General features: G+C 41.1%; 1 protein-coding gene across 2 annotated transcripts in view; it reads left to right on the plus strand.

Annotated features, from left to right (window-relative positions):
• HS6ST3 (heparan sulfate 6-O-sulfotransferase 3) overlaps nucleotides 1–18,503 on the plus strand; it is a 281,690-nt gene that overhangs the window by 260,346 nt on the left and 2,841 nt on the right. The window lies entirely within an intron of this gene.

The following is an 18,503-nucleotide window of genomic DNA, read 5'->3' on the forward strand; positions in this document are numbered from 1 at the left end:
GAAGGAAGGAAGGAAGGAAGGAAGGAAGGAAGGAAGGAAGGAAGGAAGGAAGGAAGGAAGGAAGGCATAGTGTGTAGAGAAAATTGCATAGCCTATGGTAGGAATGGCATGCAGAAATGTTCAGGGCAGGAAAGCTGGGCAGGTCATCTTGGTGTGGATTCATAAGCATAAATGCAGAGTAACTCCTGCACTGTTTCAGTGGATTAGAGTTCAAAGCTGGACTTTGACAAGGACAGGTTATATGGTGCTCTGAGCAACCTGATCTAGTGCCTGATTTAGTGGATAGCAACCCTGCCTGTGGCAGGGGCTAGAAACTAGATCACCTTTGAGGTCCCTTCCAATCCAAGCCATTCTGTGATTCTATGGTTTTAGATCTCCTAGTAGTTGCTCAAAAGTGGTATGAACAAATGATGCAATGTACTACTCCAGCATCAGCTACTGTTCGGGAGAAGTCAATAGAGTATTTTTTGCTGGAAGACTTTGTGCCAGAAAGAGTGTTTTCAGTCTGCATAGCCCTCATGTCCCATCTGATATCAGCTATCTTCTCAATTCTGGCACATGTGAAAGCATAAAAGCAGCACAAGCACCATGTCACATACTCTGGCCAATTCAACAGAAATGCAGTTGTATGCCAACATTTGCTGTGGGCTGTGTTGGTATTGGTAGGTCACTATCCACACACAGACCTGCTGTAGAGTGGTGTTGGAGGTAGTGAGACATTTTCCAGACTACCTGCAGGTCTTCTCAGCTGCTCCTCTTGCACTGTGGCCAGGATGTGATGTCCCTCTCCTGTGTGAGGGATACCCATGCACTGTTCCCACACACAGCCTATTTCTATGGCTCATTTCTCTCTCAGAGCTGACATGCTGTTTGATGTTGCCTCCTACCAACCAGCAGTAATAATATATTTCCTGATAGTCTTTCTGTAAATGAATGGAAAGTGTTCGTTTTCACAAGTGATAGAGAAAGAACTGCAATTTGCAGCACGCGCATTGCAAGATCTGGTTTTAGGAAAACAGAAAACACATTTCTTGATGTAGGTGAGAGAACATTTTTTTATGACATCCAAAGTTTTCTTTACACTTACGACTAAATTGTAGACATCTTTTGTCTTTTTTGTTGTTGTTGGGTGGTTTTTTGTTGTTCTTTTGTTTGTTTGTTTGTTTGCTTTGAATTAACTCATCAGCATGTGAGACATTTCCCTCATCACAGTTAATTAAAAAGAAGCAACACTGTGTGGTGGCTTGACAGAGGAATATAGTAGCACAGGGACAGCCAAGCTGAGTCAAATGGAACGTTCATCTCTCCCAACACCTTATCTCCAACAGGATAAGCACATCACAGTGCTACTCCTGAATACAGTCCTTCATCTAAAAGCTCAAGGCTTCAGAATTTCTTGCTTGGTGGAGACGTCTATGTATTTAATAGCTTTTGCTGAGTTTGTCTCCCGTGAACTACTTGAGTAGCTCCTTGAACTTCTTTTTATATGATATTTTCCATGCAGCTTTCTTTTCACGGAATACAATTCTTCTATTTCAGAAAGCCAAAGCTACGTTCAGGCTAGCTTTAACAGAAGGAAGTTAATTGCACTTGCACTGTTACAATACTGAAACTGTTACAGGATGTATAGGAAGGTACAGTGAGTTTTTTTTTGCAAAAGCATTCTGACTCTAACATTTGTTAAGAAAACCTGAACTGACATTAAAGTATCTGATGCACAGTGAACTAAACTGAACCCTTAAAGAGTCTAAAATGGTGTGTCTGGGATTCAGAAATGGGATGGTTCCAGTTTCAGTGAGCCAGAATTTGAAAATCCCAAGTTGCACAAAGCTCTCCATCCAGGCAGCTTGTAGATGTAGAGACACAAATGAGGACAGCACTTTGAAACTGCTGATGGGGAAGCAGCCATGTGCCTAAACTGGAAGCACCAGAACAAGTTGTCCAGAGAAGTGATGGATGCCCCATTCCTGGAGACATTCAAGGTCAGGCTGGACGGGGCTCTGAGCAACCTGATCGAGCTGTAGGTGTCCCTGTTCATTGCAGGGCGGTTGGTCTAGGTGACCCATAAGGATCCCTTCCTACTCAAACGATTCTGTGATTCTAGGCCAACACACCTCTTACCCCAGTGCTGTGTATCCCCATTGTGCAGCCATAAAGCCAGATATAATGGGCATAGCATGGTGAAGTGCTATTGGGGGTAATGAGTTATGCCCATTATAGAGGTTCTGACTATTTTAATGTTTTTCTACACTTTCAAGTGCTTCTCTCTCTTGTTTAGAATAATTTTCCTTGGAAATTCTGCAAGTAGAGAAGAAAAAAAAAAAAAAATGATGGTGCCAAAGAGTGTGAGGAAGGCTGGGAGAGAAAGAAAAACATAAAGGTAAATGTATATAGATTAAGCCAGAAATTTTGCAGTCCTCGTAATGCTGAGGAGTCTCTGCTGCCTTCTCAGTTTGAGTGTTGAGACTGTGCTCGAGGTGAAGTGATTTAAAACATTTCACCCACAGATCCTTTGTTCCAAAGCATCTAGCATGGGCTCTTTATTAACATCAAATTATTTTCTTTTAGTTCAGGGCTCAGCCTCTGGGTGACATATGTTTGAAGACTGGTGCTTTGTTCAGTTTGCGTGCAGTTTCACAATAAGTGCATCCACGTTTTGGGATGAGATAAGAGCATTACATTTAAGAGAGAAAAAATCTTGAAAGAAAGCTCAGCCTGTGTACTCATCCCTCATTGCTTGCTTTCTTACTGTTTGCAGAGCACCTGTCGTAAACACTTCTTGTTACGTGGAGAACACTGGAGAGAAAAAGGAAGAGGAATCAGATTAGGGCAAAGCTATGCCTGTCTTTATGAAGTTAGGAAGGAGAGCCTGTGCCTTCCCTTCCCACCAGCATCTGTTCTCTCCAGGCTACCAGCAATCTGTGCGTCAGTAGTCTGGTGATCAGCAGACTTTGAGAAGGCTGTTGGATGTTAGGTCAAGAAATAAGGATTGGCCATGCCTGCTTACCCCAGTCAGTGGCATGGCTGCTCCCAGGCTTTTTCCATTACTGCTCAGAGAACACTACTGTGACCCTTCAGTTCATCCCCTGCTACACCTCTGTGGGCTCCAGCTGCTCTTTGACATGTGGTTTCTTGATGGAAAAGCCCTGCCCGTGTTAATCATTGTTCCTAGCAGTGAGACTGCTGTTACTGGAAACATGGAAAAATGTCTGAAAGTCTCAAGTGAGTTATTTTTAGAGCTGTGGTTTGCATGAGTGTGCTTAATGCTGGTTTGTTGGCTGTAAAGGATCTTTACATTTTGTACATTTTGTATCTTTAGAGCAAGATACGTTTGTGACTAGAAAAGTACTCTGGCTCTTCCAAGGGGAGGGGAGAAATCTAGACTTGCAATGATAAAGAAGCTTAACCCTGGATATTTGTAGCTCCAGGCTTCATTTTAGATGGGTTTTGTTTCTACTGCCTGAATTCCTATTCAGCATCTGCACAAATGTTCATTAATTTTGGCGAAAGATACATATGAAAGTACACTCCTGCCCACTATTCCCTTGGCCTCTGGTTCAGAAGGGTGCCAGATCCTGTTGAGTCTCAGTGTCAAAGATCTCTATGGGAAAAGACTAGGAAGACTGATGTATTTGCATACATGAGGCACAGCAACAGTCTGCTGCGCTAAATGAAGGATAAATTCCACCTTGTTTTTAAAGGAAGAAAAGAAGAAGAGTGGAAACATCAGCTAAGAGGCTGTTGGCTGTATTTTATTGAGGGTTGGATTGCTTCGTGGGCCCTACCAACATTTTTATATAAATGAGTTGCAATAATAAGGCTAATCAAATGTCATGCTTCAAGTAGTCAGTTCATGGCCTGAAGGGATTGGGAAGTGCTTTCTCTCCACTGGACAGATGTGCTTCATTGATTAGGATTTGCCCATTTCAGAGGAAGGCTGCTGAGCTAGAGATGCCTCTGATGACACACTGCAGACAGTAACTCATACTGTGTCCCATCAGCAACTTGGCTATTCTATTTTACCTGGGTGCAGAAGTGTTGCAGCAAACTGAATTCCATCATTGACAGTGGTTTCATGTGACCATATCATAAGTCAGAATTGATGAACGGTCACGAAAAGTTTGCTTTTAGTTTGCTGTGAGATCAGCGTACAGATAATTAATCAGATGAGCTAGCACATTGGTGGGTTTGTGCTGTACCAGCAAGGCTGAATTCACATAATTGCATGCCTGCTAGTCCCCCTGAAAGGCAGAGCATCCCTCGTAGAAGTTATGAGCCCTGGAATCCTTACCTCATCTAAGTCCTTTTTGTTTGTTTCTCAGTGCGTGGATTCCGTGGCTGATAGCAGCACAGCACAGGGTACAGCCTGGCATGTTCACAAGCTGCCTTCATTAAGATGTGAGATCAGAAGGAGGTGTTTTGATTTCTGTTGGGTATGGATGGTAAATAATAAAGATCTCATGAGTTAGGAAGATGAGGATATATAACACTCTCTGTAAAGGATTGAGAACATTAGGATGAGGTGAAATGATTTCAAACCAAAAGAAGGGAAATTTAGATTGGACAAAAGATATTTTTTACCATAAAGGTAGTGAGGTGCTGGAACAGGTTGATCAGAGACGTGGTGGATGCCCCATCCCTGGAGACATGCAAGGTCAGGCTGTCAGCGCACTGATCTAGCAGAGGAGTTGGGCTAGATGACCTTTAAGTGTCTCTTACAACTCAAACAATGCTATGATTCTATAATATTAAGGCAAATAGCATGTTATCCTGAACAATATTTGTTTTCCATACCTGCTCGGAGTTGAGATGACCATATAAATAAGTTTAATGCCATTTGTACCTTAAGTGTTTTGCCTCGAGGGTGCATTCACGCAGAGCTGGAACCACACATAATGCTTACTTGGAACTCACCTTGTAAATTACAATGAAGTGCAGTCACCTGGTCTTGGAGGTTGCCTTGCCACGGCAGTTTGAGCTGATTGCATGTATCTGTGTGTGTGTTTTGGAAGGGGAAGTTGTATATAAGATCCTATTTTAAGTGATAACTGCAGCTAGTAAACTTGCAAAAGTTTTATCAAAGTTCTTTGCACACCAAATATGCAGTGGAAATTTTATACATAACAATGATTCACTTTCAAATTACGGTATTTAAAAAAAATAAATGATATAATTTAATAAATTCCAGTTATTTAAAAAGAAAAAAAAAGAAAAAGAAAAAAAAAAAAGTGCAGTGCTACCATAGTATCGATCGACAAAAGCTTTGTAACACGCTCCGTTGGAAAGCTCGGTAAGCTTCTCGCTAAGATTTGGGGAAGATAAGAGCGCCCCCTAGTGGAGGTTGTGCGTATAGCGACTGCCGCAGGTAGAAATGCGCGCCCGGCAGAAGGGAAAGGAGCAATTTTGCTTGTAGCTGTGAGTTGTATTTTCGGGAAGCATTTTGGGGTTCGGTTAGACGCTAGCAAGAGTTCAGCGAAAACACAAAGTGCAATGTAAAAAAGAAGCGGTCTTATAATTATTAAACGCCTCCTCATCTGCTTACTTAAGGCTTTGCAGGAAAAAAAAAGGTAGTTATATCACAAGAAGAGGAATGTTAGGAAAAGCAAAATTAGCGTTTCGTTTTACAGCTGAGTGATTTCCTTCGTTTTTTTTTTCAAATTGCTTCATTGAGTTAATGAGGAAGACTACTCTTACAATGTTTTCTTCATTAGAATCACCTGAAATTCTGTAATATCCATATTGTCATTTTGTTTGCGTTATAGGCATGCAGTGCCCTTATAGGTAAACAAACACAGGGTGTTCTGTTTGCATCACTTGTAGTGACCAAACTCAGATGTTTTAAAAACTCAGCATGCAGACAAGAAAATGCTTATGATGTCTGGATTTTGTGATGATCATTTATAATTTAAGGTCATTATGCTTGATGTCAGAATTAATAAAGACTTGAGGCAAAGCTTAGAATAAATTGATGTTCTTTCAAAGGGATTTCAATTACTGGGCCTTTTTATTGTTAATTACTTTATTAATTGAGCAGCAGTACTGTACTGATTCAAAACATGCTAAAGTGAAAAATCCCACAGAATTTTCGTTTAAGTGTCCCAGATTTGGATGAGAGTACCTACAACTGAACTATGAGCTGGAAATTAGAGATGGGACCTGGATTCCTGCCACCTGTGGCACACACTTGGTTGCTGCTGAAGTGAGATGAAGTGTGGGGATTTTTCCTTATGAACATAGAGAGGAGACCTTATGTTAAGCTATTGAACACGTGGGAATTCTGTGTCCCCAGCTCTCTGCATCAGAGCTGAGTGAGTGCTGAATGCCCAGGCAGTCCCCACAGCAGGGAGACTGCTTCCAATGCAAGGATGTCCTCCAGAAGCAGCTGAGAGGCTGGGATCTGACCATGAGAGAGACTTTGTGGCTTGTCCTGTGGAATAAGGGTATTTTGTTGTGCTAAAGCATTACTTGTGGTTATAGGTATCACACTGGAGGGGTCCCTATCCAATACAGTTTTTGTAAACCTTGGAAGTCAAGCTGGCAGAACAAGCTCCAGCTGTCTCCCTCTTGCTGAACTGTCTCCAAGTCTGTTCTTGTCTTGTCCCTTGCCTGTCATCACCTTTCTTTGCTCTGCCCAGCCCTTGCTTTCTGCTGCCACATGAGGCCTATGGGTGATCCCCTCTGCTCATCTTTCCTGTACTTGTAACCTGTTTCTGAAGGAGGTAGGGTCAGTGCTCCTTCCCCATGCTGAGGCTAGAGGCAGATTTCCAAGGAGGCAGGAAGGAAAGTAGTGCATCCATATTTCTTTTTTTTCTTCTCTGTGTAGTGGCATGGCAAAGGCAAACGTGGGAGGAGGAACATTCTGGAGCAAAGGTGTCACATGTGCTCCAGATTTTCATGGTCCTTATGAGACCTGGCAATGATCAGTGCACCATGAAGATGAAATGGAATGAGAGCGATGTGAGGAACAGATTCCTCCTTTTCCAATCCTGGCCACAAAGGGTTTATTATTCTCTCTGGCACAAGGGAATGCATGGTCTTGCATACAGTATCTTTAAAGAATCCTATGGACACTGTGTATTGCTTGCTTTTAAATAGCATTTTTTATTTCATCCTGTGTATGTTCACATGCAGTCCCCTACAAAATATGAGGTTTTTATTATGCATATACTTGAATCAAATTCTTCTTATTTGATTTCATTGTCACATTTTATATTAGTATTTATTTCATCAAGGCACTTGCTACTTCCATCTTTTGAAGAATTTTGAAGAACACTTAGTACAATTGAGCTTGATACAGTTTAGGCAAAGAGCAGAAATCTCTAGAGGGAACTTCATTAGATTTGTGTCTCATCAAGAAATGATTTACAATTTGTATCAAGGTTGTTTGATGGAAAATGGCAGTTTTGTTTTTCCTTCAAATTGCCTAATCTGTGCATTTCTATTCCAGCCTGCTTTGTTCTCAAATAAATTGTCATTTTCTCATCTTAACCTTTCTCCATGTTCTTACATGCAGCAATGCTTGGGCAACTGTTCTCAGGCTTTGAGCTGAGACATGTAAATAGCCAGCATCTTTCTCTGGTATGAGATGGCAAATTTACCTTCTGTGAAGAATTTCATGAAGGGTCATTTGCAAACTTACTGTAGAAGACAGAAAAATGTGGAGCTAAGTGTAAGAATTTTCTGGTGGACAAGAAGCTGGTAGATGGAAGTTAACAAACTGGGATGTGCCGAAAAAGGAAATTTCTGTTTGAAGGAAAGTTATTAATGAATTTCCTCAGGGCTGGTCTTAACTCTTATCCTATTACATGTTTTCATTAATGATGTTAGCACAAAAAGCTAAAGTATGTTAATGGAATTTACTTAATGACCTTGAGGATATCAGTGAAAGAGGTGGAATGAAGTTTGGTAGCACAAACTGCAAGGTCATGCTTTTGCAGCTCTGCTGAAATGGATTTCCTCTATGAACTGAGTGACGAAATGGAAGGAGGAGCAGGATTCTGTATGTGTATCCCAGTAATGCAGTGAGTAGGAGTTTCCAGAGTGCACAAAAAAAACCCCAACAAATGCAATGGAAGGGTGTGTCAGATAATACATTGCTAGTGGATTTAAGCAAGTATTTATAATACAGACTGTCTGTGAAGCCTCATGTGAATTTTGCCCAATTCTAGTTGTGTGCAGTGAAATGTGAGATACTGCAAGGTTAAATGAAAAGATGGACTGCTTGCGTGGTCAAAATCCAGAACCAGTCTCAGGTGCTTTCAGCATGATTTACTTTTATGAGACTCATATCAGATGTTGATGCAGTCTAAGCGTGACTGAGGGTACTGGGGGAATACAGCATGGTCACTTCTAGCTTTTCTTATCACAAGATACAATAACAAACAGATAACTTTGAATAACGAAGGCTTAGAGGCCTTCTCCCCTCCTTTGATGTTCCATTATAAATCCTCTTGATGTATTTGCAGTGCAAACTCAAGAACAACTGGATGTAACTAGGCCAGGACAAGATTTCGTTTAGGAACAAAAATCTAACCATAAGAAGCAACCCAGTCAGAGTGAAGGAGTGAAAAGAATTCTTCAAAAGGGTGTTTCATGAAGGGGATTACAGATTACTGGCAGGGAAGGAGACTGATAATCTTGGGAGCCTCCTGTAGCTAAATAAAACAGCAGGCTATGCTTTCCATGGGCTTGGGCATCCTTAGCTCATTATACTCTAGACTTTCTTCACTAACTTTGCTTAACTCTATGCACTCTTTTTGAAAATTTGAGCCCAAATTCAGCACACAATTATGCAGTAGCTCATGCATATTGATATCTGTCTGTGTGCATTTTCTGAAATGCTGGGACTAGAACCATGGGTAGCTATTTCATTACTCCTCAGTCATCCAGAGTGTTATCTCCCTACTTAAAACCATATATAAAAGCAATCTTGTGAAAAGCAAAGCATGTTCCCTGTACTCTGTCTTCTGTCTTGGGTACCCGGGAAGGCACAAGGGATGATAGGCAAGATCTAGTTGGCAGGTTTTTTATGTTTTGATGTATTTTCTGACAGGTCTGTGAATTTGGTATCAGTCTGTGCATGGTCACACTGAACCCTGAAAGCACTGGGATGGGAAGAGACCCTGGAATATTCCTAGCCTAACACCCTTCCCAGGGCAAGGCTACTGAATGTAGGCAGGGTTGCTTACAGCTCTCTCCAGTCAGATCTTCAAAATCTCCAAGGATGGAAGGTGCACAACATCTTCAGGCAAAGCTTTCTGAACACTTAGTTACTCTGCTAGTGAAAGTTATTTTCCTTGTATCGTCCCCTTTTTCAATTTTTGACCATTTTCTTTCATTGTCCTGTTGTGTATGTCTGCAAAGAACCAGAGTCTTTCTTCTCAGTAACCTCTAATACTGGAAGTTTGGTACCCATCCAATGTCTTTGATGTGTTTAAAATACTTTGCTAAAGTCTGCATCTTCACAAGTAGGTGTTCTTCTGTGTCGGGAAGAAAAAGTCACAGCACTCACAGTTTCCTCTCTTTGCAGTAGATCTTGAGAACTGTGTTCAGTAATGATTTTGAAGGGCTTATGGCAATGTGAGTGTAGAAAACATGATTCCTATTTCAAATGGTTATTCTTTACTTAATTGCAAAATCTCTTACATACAAAAGATGCATGTAGAAAATCACAGTTCCTAGTTCCAAAAGCTTACAGTCTTTCAAAAGGAAATCATCAGTTTGCATAGTCCTGGGCCTATTCATTTGTGGCATACTTCGGAAGAAAAATACATATAATCCACATAAATGTATTTGTTACTATTGCTTTTAAATTAAGTCACATATTTTCTATTTAATATAAAATTAAAACTATTTTCAAAATAGCTTAACTAGCATCTTATTATTTTCATGTGATAACATTCCTTTATATACCACTACTGAATTTGCCCTAGCTTTACTTGAAGGCAAGTTAGACTCCTTGGGTGGAAAAATTCCTAATGTTGTACATGCAGCATTTGTGTTGCCATAGGTTCACTTTCTTCTTTTTCCCCTTCTGGATTATCCTAAATCACTGCTGTTAAAAGTTGTTTGATGTCTGAGAGTGAGTGATCTCTAAAGACATTCTTTGTTATCTGACATTCTTTAATCAGCTGTAGGACACTAATCTTCTCATCAGCAGCCATGCAAATAAATAAATAAAATGGTGCTATAAAGCTTTTGTGAGCTTTCTCTGCTAGCACAGATACAGAAGTTAATTTGGTGTTCCAGAAGTTATTTTTTTGAAAAAAATTGTTTGCAATTTCTAAATTAAAAATCTGGACTTTTATAATGAGTGCTAAAGCAACAGATTAATGAAACAGAAACTGAAACTGCTAACGGGGAGTATTCTTCTTAAAATGCAAAGAAATGTGAGGTTTCACATTTTGTAAGTGCTTCCCAGTACCAAATGCCAAATTTCTCTTGGCTGTAACAGGCTGTTGTTGCAATTTAGTTTCTAAGCAATCTTCCTTGCAATCCAGGGTTAGAAATCTAATATACTAATATGTTATATGTCTGACTCGAAGCCCTTCCCTCATCTTACTTAGATCAGCAAGGACAACAAAATTATGGTAGACTTTATCTTGGTCTGAAGATGCGTATGAAATAATGCAAAGCTTACTTAAAGCTTCTTTTTATTTTGGGAATGCTCCAGCCCTAAAACCTTGCTTATAAGGAAATATCCTGACATGACTGGTATGTATACAATAAGCACAATAAGTAGTTACTTCTCACTCACTACATAATGTTACATGACTAGTTAGTTTTCAAGGTTGGCTTGGAGTTTTTACTCTGTGTAGGCAGGGATTCCTTGACTCCAGGCATGGGATCCGCCTTGCAGATTGAGACTTCTATACAGGTGTCTACAAGGTAGACATACTGAAGTTACAGATATCTAAGATCCCACTGTGGTCAGTATACACAGTACAACGTACAGGGTATCTCTGAAGTGATGCAGCTCATTCTAGAGTCAGCACCTACCTTTGGCCAGCTGCATAACTGTCCAGACAGTACTGACTGAGTTAGGCAGCTCCCTGCTGGCTTTTGGTGTTGCTTAGATGCATAGCTTCTACGTAGATCCTTGAATTGGGAGTTCTTAGCCTGGAAGTAGTATCCTGCTCCATCTCTGAGCAGGGATATCCTACAGATGTTGCTGCAGCATACATCACTGGGATGGCAAAAGGAGTTAAACCGCAAAAGCTTGTGACCAGTTTGGAAATTGGAAACTGGCCATTACGGGGGGCAAAATCCCAGAGGAATAATGAGACACGTCTAATTTCGTGCTGCAAAACACAGGTTATACTTCTTTCTTACATTTAACTTATCTGAATTGGCAAATTTCTCCTTTAATGTAGAGTAGCTGAGTGTCTGTAGGGCACTGCTACCACTGCGTGAAGTAAGTGCAACTCACCATCCCAATTAAAAAAAATAGAAGTGGTGGAGACTCGTATCTTCCAGAAAACCAGTCAGGTGAGCATCTTTCCTACATGCTGAGTTGGTGAGGTATGTGGTAAGAATGGATAAATGTTGACTTCTGTCAATGTTTGGTGTCTGCTGTCCTACTGACACTTTCAGTAAAAGATGTGTATAATGAAATCCATAACAACCTGAAAGTACAGCTAACGGTATTAAGATCACAAACTTTTTTAAGGGATGGCTTAGAAAACCATTTCCATCACAGCAGTCTAGCATCCTCTAGCAGATGCTAAGCTTAAGAAACCTATGTGCTGTTGCTACACCTACACAAAAGTCTGCTTGCTAGCTGGTGTTTATCCAACCTGGTTAAGCTGAACATGTGCCACTTCATCACATTTTCCTGGTAGTACAGTTATTCAGGAGAAGTATACAGCCAGCTTTTGTCACACTGGGCAGATTGTCTGTAAATTAGGCATAACATAGATGCAGCTCTGCTCAGCACTGCAGTGCTGCTAGCCATGGGCTGAAACATCTGCATTATGCTAGTATGACTTGACCAGCTTATATTAGCACCAGCCTAACAGTGCCACTTCACTTTCTGCCTTCCCCCACCATTCGTGTTGTCTGTTCATATGCCCAAATTACATAGTGCACTATCCACAGTTTGTTTCACCTCTTTATCCTGCTCAATGCACTGTTACCAGGCTGATAATACTTACAGCCTGAATCATGGAATCATAGAATCATTAATATTGGAAAGACCACTAAGATCATTTAGTCTGACCTTCAGTCCACACCTGTGACCATTCCAGACCATGTCACTCAAAGCTGAGTGAAGAGGGATAGCTGACCACTGGGTTGCTCTGTCACAATGCCAACATTGTGAATGCAGGCTTGAGGACAAAATTGGGAAGCACACAGTTTTTGCTCGTGTACTGCAGATCCTTCCTAACATTTCATCTCGTAAGGACAGCCTCTGTCTTTAGCACAAGTGTACTGCCAGGATGGGCATTTCAGAACCTGCCAGGGGAGTACACTCATTTCCAGGGTTAAAGCTGCTAACATTCTGTCGCAGCTTGGGACATAAACTTGAATAGGTCTTATTTTCTTCTACCAGTGTGGGTGTTTTTATGATACACTTGCGCTTTTCAGTCATTTTGGTTCTTCTTTCATCTGGCTGTTAGTGTCTTATAAAATATTCTATGACTGCCTTTTCTTCCACCTCAAATATTTCTCCACCTCTGCACCAGCTGCTGTGAGTGCACTCTTCTCCTTTAATGAAGCTTATCAATCCCTTCAATAAGGCCCTGCCTCGTTCTTTGAATGAAAAGATCTCTGCTTGCTTGCTGGTTGCTTTTTCACCGCACAGCCTCCAGAAGTGCTGTGAGAGTTCTCCTTATGCTGGCTGCTCCATGCAAGAGAAAGAAGATGTCATTCATCCTTCTTCCTGAGGAGGCCCTACAGCATGTTTTGTTCTCCATGCATGGGGATCCTTCATTTGTATAGTAAATCTTCCTCACCCTGGAAGTCTGTTTCATGATAATAGAAGGCAAAAAATGCCCTGGTTTGGGTTTACCCTCAATAATCTCCTCCTCTGAAATAGATTTCTAAATAAGAGCAATGCCACTGAGGGATTAATGTAAGATTACAGTATTTATATTATAATACCTTATAATGTGAAAGAAATACATGGTTTTGGGACATAGGGTTTCTTTTGCCTAATGCTAACAAAGAGTCTAGATTTCATGCTGGTGGGACTAGAGCTTTCTGAATTTCCAGGTATTTTCTAATTCTGCTGTAAATAGCAACATTTCAGTTATTGAGCTTCTCAAGCTACTGGGAGCGAGACAGCCCTGCACTGGTACTGAGCTTGTAGCTGTGGTTGCAATTGGAAACAACTACACTGTACTGCTCTCTGAAGAGAGAATGTAGAACACATTTGTTGATACAATACAGATACATTATAGTGATTTCACTGAGCTTGAATAAGTTGGCAACAACTTAACAAGATTTTAAGATGGCTGGAAACACTTGGTTATTTACTGCATGGAGGATAGGATAATACACACTCAGATAGGGGGCCCTCCTGTTGAGACATAAGATTCAAAGCAGACACCCCAGCTTTCTAAATTCTTTAAACCATGCACATAAGGAGCTGAAATGAGGATGGATTTATACCTAGTCCCAGGCTTGTTCAGTGGTTTATGTCTAAGCGATTGTGTGTGAACCATTGATCTAAGATTGAATCTTAGTGAAGCTAACAAAGATTATGATCAAAGATGTGATTTTATTGAGGCTAACAAAGCCTAAAACAATTAGTCACACTGAGAATTTGTATCAACAAGGCATTTTGACATCAAGGTGTAAAGGATCTCTGAGCAGATGTAACTCAAGAGGTATCCCTTTTCACGAGGAGATACTGACATGCAGCCAGCTGCCATGCAGGAGAGCTCAATGGGCTCTTGAACTGCTCACTATTTATGGGGTAAGATGATTGATTCATTGTCATCAGTTGTTTTTTATATGCATGCTCAATTGGTCCTCAGGTGTTGAACCAGTTGTATGTTATCAGTTCTCCCAGCAACCCTCCTAGTGTGGGACAGATTTGTGGTCATTTTCAGTACTGTTACTTATGTACCCATATATGTTGTTTTTTATGCATTTTTTTCTACATGTTTTTAATTCCATTTTGAAGGTTTTGTATGAAACATCTTCTCATTGATGTGCCAACATGTTCTGCTTTGTTAGCCTTTAAACACTGAGGTTGTCTGCAGCAGCAATTTGATAATCAATTGTGGAAGTCCACTGAAATGAAGTCAAGAAGTCTTGGATGAGTTTGCTGTGTCAAACCATAGTAACAACTTAATGCTTAATTCTTTTCTGAGAATTACTCCTTGAGGCTACCTTTGGAATTTAACACAGCCACACAGTCATGAACATGCTTAAAGCAAGGAGGTCATTGGCGATTGATAGTGGATGGAGTTAAATCCAGCTGGCATCAGGTCATGAGAGGTGCTCTCCAGGGGTCAGTATTGGGGCCTGTTCAGTATCTTTATTGATGATCTGGATGAGGTCATTGAGTGCACTCTCAGTACAAGGGTAGATAGTGATAGGACAAGGGACGATGGTTTTAAACTAAGACAGGGGAGGTTTAGGTTAGGTATCAGGAGGAATTTTTTTCACTCAGAGGATGGTGAAGCACTGGAACAGGCTGACCAAGGAGGTTGTGGATGCCCCATCCCTGGAGGCATTCAAGGCCAAACTGGATGTGGCTCCGGGCAGCCTGGTCTGGTGGTTGGCAACCCTGCAAATAGCTGGGGGATTGAAACCAGATGATCATTGTGGTTCTTTTCAACCCAGACCATTGTATGATTCTGTGATATGTCTGCAGATGACACCACTTTGGGAGGAAGTGTCAATCTGCCTGGTGGTAGGAAGGCCCTACAGAGGGATCTGGGCAAGCTGGATAGCTGGGTTGAGGCCAATGGGATGAAGTTCAAGAAGACCAAGTGCTGAGTCTTGAACTTTGGCCACAACAACCCCAGGCAACGCTACAGGCTTGGGCCAGAGTGGCTGGCAAGCTGCATGGAGGAAATGGACCTGGGGGTATTGGTCAACGCTTGGCTAAACATGAGCCAGCAGTTTGCCTAGGAGGCCAAGAAGGCCGGTGGCATCATGACTTGTATCAGAAATAGTGTTGCCAGCAGGAGCAGGGAGGTGATCATTCCCCTGTATTCAGCTTTGGTGGGGCTGCACCATGAGTACTGTGTTCAGTTTTGGGCCCCTCACTATGAGAAGGACACTGAGACCCTGGAGCACGTTCAAAGAAGGGCAACAAAGCTGTGAGGGGTCTGGAGCACAAGTCTTATGGGAAGAGGCTGAGGAATCTGGGATTGTTTCATCTGGAGAAGAGGAGGCTCAGTTGAGACCTTATCGCTCGCTCTCTACAATTATCTGAAGGGACGTTGTGGCATGACAGAAGTCAGCCTTTCCTCCTACATAACAGCAACAGGACAAGAGGGAATGGCTTCAAGTTGCATTTGGGGAGAATTCAGGGTTGGGCTTTAGGAAAAAATTCTTCTCTGAAGGAGAGGTCATGTATTAAAATAGGCTGCTCAGGGAAATAGTGCTGTCACCATCTCTCGAGGTGTTTAAGGAAAGGGGAGATGTAGTATTTAAAGACATAGTTTAGTGGGCAATATTGGTGGTAGATGGACAGTTGGCCTAGCTGACCTCAGACGTCTTTTCAAACCTTAATGATTCTATGATTCTGTGATTCTCTGAGTCATTTACACAGGCAAGAACAAGTGCATCTCTGTATTTAGACTGGCTCAGAAACATTCAATCTGTAGTTAACTTGATTCTCTTCTATTGAAGTGAAAAAGGAGATGGAAGGCCATTTTTTTATGAACTGTTTCTTTTTCTTTATTATGAGCTGACTCCTCAGCCATTCTTAATGTGATTGAAAACTGCGTATTTGGCACTAAATAAACTAAATTTAAAACTGCACTAGTGCACTAAATTTAAAAACAATTTCCTGAGATAATTTTGATAGTTTTCCAACTGACGCACATGTGCGTAACCTGTATATTATTTATTTATATTCTTATTCTAGATACACAGCATCCTTTCTCCTGAAAAAAAAAAAAAAAAAATTACAGCAGTGCCATGACTATTGGATTGCATTCCCCATGCATCTGTGTAGCCTTCTTGCAGTGTCTCTTGGACAGTGTCCAGGATCAGGTGGAAGAAGTCTAAGATATTCCAAGCTTAAATTGGCTGGGGGTGATGAAAAGTCTTGAACAGAAGGCTAAACAGAAGGTTGTGAAGTGTGGATGGGGTGCAGGTAGCTGCACTCTTAGTGCCCTAGGATCTAAGTGTGTATCAGGATGCTGTAAAAGACTGTCTTCCAGATGAAGAAGCCATTCAGTGTTAACACAAGGAAGCAACTTTGCAAGGTGCCCAAATCAGAAGCAAATTAATCAGGATAGCAAAACAGTTTGCAGAAGTCAGTCACTAGAAGAAGCCATAATGGACAGGTGGAAGTTCCTTGCCCATTCTGTGCAAGGAAAGCTACGGAAGTTCCACAAAGACATGCACTGCTCATTTCCCTGCATTTGCTTCATATTCCTGCTTATTGCACAGCAAGCACGTTTGCATATCCAGAGATGAAATGGAAATGACTGATGCAAAGGAGGTATCTTTGTGAATTGCTAGTGCTCTGAAGCATGCCTGAGTAGGACTGTTAGAGATGAGTGAGGGAAGACAGAACTGTTAGAGGTATAAATAATTGTCGAGAGCAACTTCTAAATCCACCTATTACCACTTAGCAACATCTAAAAAGATCCACAGATGGGAGGGGCAGCAATACAAGGTCTAAGCCAAACTTGGTCTTCATTGATATAGATGTTGGCAATTGTCCCTGTATCTTGGTCCATTTTTTCTCATGTCTGGTGACTCCTGCATGTTGCAATAACAGTGTCTTATGCTCAGAGTTTATGGGTGTCTGAGAGTTTGGCCAATTTATCTCTGCAACACCAGTGAAAAGTCCACTTGTTCTCTTTGTAGGAAAGCTATTCATAATGTGCTCTCATACATGCAAAGTAAAGCCAAAGTGAGATGAACATTCAGTTTGAGAAGTGAAAGCCATGTCTGAAGTACTCAAATACTCTCAAATTGTGGTACTTCTTGATTTATACCCTTCCACCTGTAACTCTTCTGCTATGAAATCATCTTTGAAACAGCCACTGTCATTAGATAGTAATTCAAGATGTTACCCAAAATTTGGTCTCATAACCTCATTCCAAAAGATGTATTATAAATCCTCTAGGTAGAGAATGCAGAATGAATAAGGACAGTGTGTTCACTTCTGTTTCCTTTTGCTTTATCCGAATTGGGAAATATATCTGCATTTTGGGAAAATGTGGGGCATGTCTGCCTTTATGACAAACCCAAGGTTTACAGAGAAGCTACAGGAATCTTTAGTGGTAGAAAATCAGTGATATCTGAAAAATAAGGGTATCAGTCTTGAAGATAAATCGTAGTGTCAAGAATTTAACAGGTTGGCTCTTGTATAAGATGGTCCCAGAAGGAGTCCAGCGGAGGGCCACGAAGATGAGAAAGGGCTTGGAGTGTCTCCTGTATGAGGAAACGCTGAGTAACCTGGGTCTGTTCAGCCTGGGGGAAAGAGGACTGAGAGGGGATCTGATAAATGTTTATAAATATCTGTAGGGAGATGGGAGGCAAAAATGGATGAATCTAGGCTCTTCTTGGTGGTATGTAGCAATAGGACAAGGAGTAATGGCCTAAAACTTGAACAACTTGAACACATGAAGTTCTGTGCTAACATGTGGAAGAACTTCCTTATGGTAAGGATGACGGAGCACTGGGACAGGTTGCCCTGAGAGGTTGTGGAATCTCTGTCTATGGAGATATTCAGGATCCACTTGGATGCCTACCTGTGTGACGTACTGTAGGGCACCTGATTTAGCTGGGGGGTTGGACTAGATGATCTGTAGTGGTCCCTTTCAACTCCTGCAAGTCTGTGATTCTGTGAACCTGTGTTGGTTTGTGTACTGGGTAACTTGTTTACAGCAAGCTTGTCTCCTTGTTTGCTTCATTCTTGTTTAGGTTCGAGAAAGAATATTTAGATAAGACTTTTCCTTAAGAAAACTTATCTTAGGACTCATGATTTATTAATGTATTATTTGCAGTCGGATGAGTCATGCAAACTCATAAGCCTATTTTTGTACCTCTCTGAGTGTTAATTTTAGTCATGAATCTTCTGCTAATTATTCTAGCTGACAGAAATCATAAGTATTTTGGTTTTGTTTTGTCTTTATAATATCACCCTGTAACTGAGGTTAGTAGCTATAGTATAAAACATTTATCTGTAGAAAACTATGTGTGAAATCCTTTTGGAACCATACTCGATTGCAGTCCATCTCAGATTGCTGTAAACAGATGTTCAAACTCAATCCATAGCTAAAAGGTGAATTGACAATGTGAGTGCTGCATTTATTTGCTCTATTTCAGATCAATAATTCTTAGTGTCTCTTCTGTATTCTCGA

The sequence above is a fragment of the Lagopus leucura genome, unplaced genomic scaffold (genome assembly GCF_019238085.1).
Source record: "Lagopus leucura isolate 7727_CA_CO unplaced genomic scaffold, USGS_WTPT01 Super-Scaffold_100001, whole genome shotgun sequence".
NCBI lineage: Eukaryota > Metazoa > Chordata > Aves > Galliformes > Phasianidae > Lagopus > Lagopus leucura.